At 50.3% G+C, this 5,871-nt stretch overlaps 1 long non-coding RNA gene across 1 annotated transcript; it reads left to right on the top strand.

The window, feature by feature from the left end:
- The first annotated feature begins 2,685 nt into the window (after positions 1-2,685).
- Positions 2,686-4,312, top strand: LOC139437123 (uncharacterized). The gene is made up of 2 exons (XR_011646766.1): positions 2,686-2,877; positions 4,172-4,312. It is a non-coding gene; the product is annotated as an uncharacterized lncRNA (long non-coding RNA).
- Positions 4,313-5,871: the final 1,559 nt, after the last annotated feature.

Below are 5,871 nucleotides of genomic sequence, written 5' to 3'. Positions count from 1 at the left end.
CCTTTGTGTGAAAACTAAACTAATCTTTGTTTCTTACACCAGCTCCCAGCCGCTTCTGGTCACGTGGTCTTTCTCCAAACAAGTAACCGCCGATCAGGTTTCCACTCTCCGAGGCCACAGGCCAGGCCCGCGGCTCTGAGCGAGTGCCACGCTGGCCGGGCTCGGGGTGCTCCTAAGCCACACGTTCACAGTCTCTGTCCCCTCACGGGAGGCCTTGCCTGTGGGCCCACGTGTTTAATGCATCGCCAGTTTATGGAGGACCACAGGTGTTAGTCCACGATTCTCATTCCAAGGGGCTGTTCTAACTCCCCGCAAAGCTCACTTTCAGTATTTGGCTATAAAACTTAAGCACGGCTTGGTATCAGAACCCCTTTCTTGGGGAGCGGATGTGGCTCAGTGGTTGAGTGCCTGTTTCACATGTATGAGGTCCTGAGTTCAATTCCTTGTACCTCCTAAAAACAAACAAACAAAAAACATCCCTTTTTGGGGAGTGAAGGCTTCACGGGTATAGAGTTTCTGCTCCGTAGGCATAAGGTGGAAGAGTCTTGGTAATGGATAGTGGTGGTGGAGGCACAACACTGCAAATGTAATTTATACCACTCAGTGGTATCATTGAAAGTGGACAAAATGGGAGATGTCATGTTGTGTATATGTTAACATGATAAAAATTAAAACAGAAAAACCTTTCTGACAGTTTGTACTCATTCTTCCTATTACTTAAGTCGATGGCAGATTCCTTTCTCTCTGGATCTGGCCGCTGGAGAAGAGGAACAAAGCTATTTTTGCATGCTTTGTGACTCTGACTCTCTCCTTCCTCTCAAACAGAAAGGAAAGAGATAACGATCCTCCAGAATTTTCAGTTTCCATTCTACTCTTAAGAAGAATGTGGTATTCCCCCTCCCAACAAGTATTTATAGTTTAAACATTCCTTGAAATTTAAGTAAACTTTGTTTTCGTAAACATTTTTTTTTAAATAATTTTAAACTTACAGGAAAGTGGCAAAAAATAATACAAAAACCCATTCAGAGAACCCCAACATAACTTCCCCCTCTTGCTAGACACCCAGACCCACCAAGGTAACATTAGCAAACAAACTTCCAAGCAAATTCTTTCATTCAAAAACTCTTTTGCTAGCTTTAGGTGAATTTGCTGAAAATCAACTTGCCAGATTGTTGACAATTCTGAGGCAGGCTAGTTTAGGGAATGGGGAGACAAATCTGCAACCTGGCAGAGAGACACAGCTGTGAAACACATGGCCCTGGAATTCCACCTGGAAATCCTGAGAGAAAGACCCCCACCAGAAAGCTGCTGGAGGAACCCACGAACACTTCCCTTGATTGTCCACGATCAAGGAAAAGCCCCCCCGCTACTCTCAAGAGGCCTTATCTTTGAGCCCCCACCCCCAGGGGAAATTGATGGGAGAGGTAATCAAAGAAAACAGCAAACAGCTGGGGCCACTCCAAACATTACCAAAGGGAGGACTCATTAATGGTTTAAAAAGCCAGCACAGAAGTTACATCTACCCCTTTTTTCCAGCTCTGCCTGGACCAGCCCGCAAGTATACCTGGGAACCTGTAATCTGTTATTCTCTCCCATTTCTATTCTCTTCCCTCATTTCCTTAATGAACTACTGGCCTAACTAAACTGGCATGTTCTCCCATTCTTTTACATAACATAGCCAGGAACCAGGACGAAATCCGGCAATCATTTCTCTGGGTTTTAGTTTAGACCCTGTCCCTCTCCGGCTGCTGGGTGATTTGATAAACTGGGGGGCTCCCGTGCCTCCTGAGCGCTTCCCGTGTGCCAGGAACTGTGCTAAGTGCTGGGAATGTGGTGTTGAATGAAAGGATGCGCTCACTGTCTTCATGGGAATCCCAGTCCACAGGAGTCAAGCAGAGAAGACAAACCGTGAACAGGTAGTCACACAAATAAACATCCGAGTGCAGATTGTTACAGGCTCTCGGAAGCAAAGGTGTAAGGTTCAGTGAGATAGGATTTGTTTTGGGTAAGAGGAGTGTCAGGATAGCTGAGATTTGAACATGACTAGGAGTTAGCTGGTATAGAGTGGAAGGAAACATGGGCTGGAGAGTGAGAATAGCATGTGCAAAGGCCCTGGGGTAGAAAATCACATGGCCCATTCGAGGAATGCCAGTGGACTGGTATGCAGTCAACCACAGAGCTACAGCCCACTCCGGCAACTGGAATGTAAGGAAAATGGCAGGAAGGCAGCGAAATGAGGCTGGGGAGGCGGCCAGGTGACAGGCCAGGGGACGTCTCACCCTAAGAGCTACAGGAAATCACTAAGGACCATGAACTCGGGGAGAGCAAGAGATGGCAGTGGCAGTGGCCAGAGAGAGAGCTTGGGCAAGGATGAGGCATGGGAGATGCACTATTAGAACTTGCAGAGATTAAACTCTGGAAAACAGGTATCTGCAAGACTTACCATTACAACCATCCTTGTGCCAGAACTGAAACTTTTAGCAAAAACAAAAAATTCTGAAGATGGTTCTAAAGGGCGTTAAAATAGTTTCAAGTCTCCTTGCTCTGATACTATGTCTATAGTGGTTTCTTGTAAGCACAGCCACATCACCCAGTGTTTACCTAGTGCTTTCTGTGTGCCAGGTATTGTTCTCATCACTTAACATAGAGGGACTCATTGTTGCCTTTGCTTTGTTTTTTTTCCAGTGGCTTCCATGGTTCACCTTGGGGGAGGTCAGCTTTGCACCGAAAGATGACGGTGGAGTAAGATGAACGAGGGTGCTTTAGAAGCAGTGAAAACCGCAGAGGAGTTTCAACAACAGTGAGGTCGACCTGAGGACCAGCTTCTGTCCTTTGTACCGCTTTCCACATGAACGAACTGAGGTTCAGAGACCTTGAGTAAGTTGCCTAAGGAGACACAGCAGGGAGGGTGGTCTTAGTTTCTCAGCTGCTAAAACAACTACCAGGCAATGGGCTTAAACAATGGGAATTTATTAGAAGGCACATCTGGGCATCGGGGTGACGCTTGCTGCCCAGGACTGCGGCGATCTGGGCTGGCTGCCGGTGGCCCTTGATCCTTGGTTTTCCTGCACCCGGCCGGCCATGCACGTGGCGGCCTCTTCTCCCTTCTCCTCTGGGCTCTGTTGACTTCGGCCTCCTCCCGGGGGCCGCCTCTCTCTGTCTAACTCTCCCTCGGCTTATGAAGGACCCCAGTCACGTGGATTAAAGCAGGATTCAGCGGGGCCGCGCCGTAACTGAAGGAACAGCTTCCCGCAATCCTTTTCCAGGGGGGGACCACGCCCGCCAGGATGCGGACCAAGATCAGGGACACGTCCAAACTGGGGTGCACAGCTCGGGCCGCCTCGGGGGTCACAAGTCAGGCGGCCGTTTCCGCTGAATCGACGAGTGTCCTGAAGAGGCAGGTCTCGGGGGGCACGGGGACCCGGGCAGGCGTTCTCTTCCGCTGCCGCGATGAATCAGCTCCGGCCGCCTCGGGCCTTGCCTCCCGCCCTCCACTCAAGAGCCACGTCCCCAGGGGAGCTGGGTGGCCTCACATCGGGCACAGGCCCGCCCTGGCCAGGCTCGAGCAGAGCGCCCTGGTAGACCAGCCCCCAAGTCCACCGGCAGTGGAGCAGGGGCTATTTCCAAAGATAGTCAGGATCAACCAGAAAGGGGGGGGAGATGCCAGGCTGGGAGGACAGCGGGCGCCCACCCGCTGCCCAGCCTGGGCACCAAGGCTCCACATCCCGCCAGATTTTCCTCCTGGTTATTTCTGGAATGCTTCCCATTCGGTCTGTCTCATTTGGGGTCTTGTAATTTTTTTCAAAAAATATTGCTTTTCATTTAAAATTAAAAAAAAATTAAAAACAGATCTAGGTTTATAGGAAAATCATGAAGAACCTACACGGTTCCCACACACCTCCCTACGTTTTCCCCTATTATTAACAATTTGCATTAGTGGGATACATTTGTTACAATGAATGAACCAATAGTATTATATTTTTAACCAAAACCCATGGTTTATATTAGGGCTGACTTTCTGTGTTGTACAGTTAGATATAGATAAATATATAAGTAGATATATTTTTAGGAGGTACCGGAGATTGAACCCAGGACCTCATATATGGGAAGCCACTGAGCTACATCCGCTCCCCAATGAGAGTTATTTTTTCATGTTTGTTCTGTTTTTTAGGAGCTACTGGGGATCGAATCCGGGACCTTGTGCATGAGAAGCAGGCGCTCAACCCTTGAGCTGCACCAGCTCCCAGGTGTATGGGTTTTTTAAAACATTTATTGTGGTAATATATATACAACCTAAAATTTCCCATTTTAACCACGTTCAAGTGTACAGTTCAGGGGTGCTGATTACGTGCATGATGTTGAGTTCCCGTCACCACCGTCCATGGCCAAAACTTTGCCATCACCCCAAACAGAAACCGTGTGACCTTGAAGCACTAGTTCCCCGTTCCCGCTCTTGTAGTTTCTTGCCTGCGTCACTGGAAGCTGGAACCTTTGGTCTAGACCCCTTTAAGTGTGAAGTATCCAGGGTGAATCTCTAAAGTCAAAAATATCCGCTGTCGGGTGTCTGTCGGCTGAGCTCCTTCCCGCTCCCCAGTTCCACAGCCGGGCCCCCACCCGAGGCCTCCCCTCCGCTCCCACCACTAACGGCCACAGTCGCCCGCCTCGGGGATGCCAGCCTGCCGTGGACCAGCCTCTCCGCGTCGCTCCTCTGCGCCTTTGCACCTGCTGCCCCAAGCCCCCCTTGTGTACCGGGCCTGGATGACTTCTCGCTCATCCTGCAGCCTGACGTCAGAGGCCGTTCCCCGTCCCGGTCCCTGTAGCTTCCTGCATCTGCCCCAGTCATTCCAGTTTTCATATTATTTTAACATTCTATTGATTCTATCATGCAACAAGTCTATATCGAGCCTGCTATGTGTTGGAGCTTTTCTAGGTGCTGGGGAGATAGCAGTGAGCAAATCCACAACTCTGTCCATGTGGGGCTCAGGTTCTAGCTTGGGGTGCCAGAGAGCAAACAAAATAAGTAGATACATAGCGTGTCAGAGGGCCACGCGCCAGTGATGGCCGAGGAGGGATGGAAAGTGAGTGGGTACATCTTTCCACATCTGCCTCTGTCCCCACTGCGCGGCCCCGGGCAGGCGCCCAACGCATGTCTGCTAAAGAGCGTGGGCGCGGGGTGGGGGGGCAGCTGCGTTCTGAATCCTCCCTTCCCAAGCATCTCAGGGGTCCTCACAAGAAGGGGGGCTTTCTGGCCATTCTCATGAGCTCTTTTTTATTTTGTAATTAATCAATTAATTAATTTTATTGTGGTCAAACATCCCAGCCATGAAGGCCATCGACAGTGTTGCGTAACCTTCACCAGAATCCATTTCCAGCAATGTTTTCATCACCCCAAACAGAAACTCCTACCCACGAAAGCAATCGCTCCCCATCTGCTCACCACCCGCCCGCAGGCCCTGGTAACCACTATTCGGATTTCATTCTCTATGGATGTGTGTATTCTAGATGTCGCATATCCACGAGGTCTTACAATATTTGTCCTTTTGTGTCTGGCTTATTTCATTCAACATGTTGTATGGGGCAAGCGGATTTGGCGCAACTGACAGAGCGTCTGTCTACCACATGGGAGGTCCGCGGTTCAAGCCCCGGGCCTCCCTGACCTGTGTGGAGCTGGCCCATGCGCAGTGCTGATGCGCGCAAGGAGTGCCCTGCCACGCAGGGGAGCCCCACACGCAAGGAGTGCACCCCATAAGGAGAGCCGCCAGTGCGAAAAAAGTGCAGCCTGCCCGGGAATGGTGCCGCCCACAAGGAGAGCTGACGCAGCAAGATGACGCAGCAAAAAGCAACACAGATTCCCGGTGCCGCTGATAAGGA

Source organism: Dasypus novemcinctus, chromosome 21 (assembly GCF_030445035.2).
Source record: "Dasypus novemcinctus isolate mDasNov1 chromosome 21, mDasNov1.1.hap2, whole genome shotgun sequence".
NCBI lineage: Eukaryota > Metazoa > Chordata > Mammalia > Cingulata > Dasypodidae > Dasypus > Dasypus novemcinctus.
This window is presented reverse-complemented; position numbering and strand designations above follow the sequence as displayed.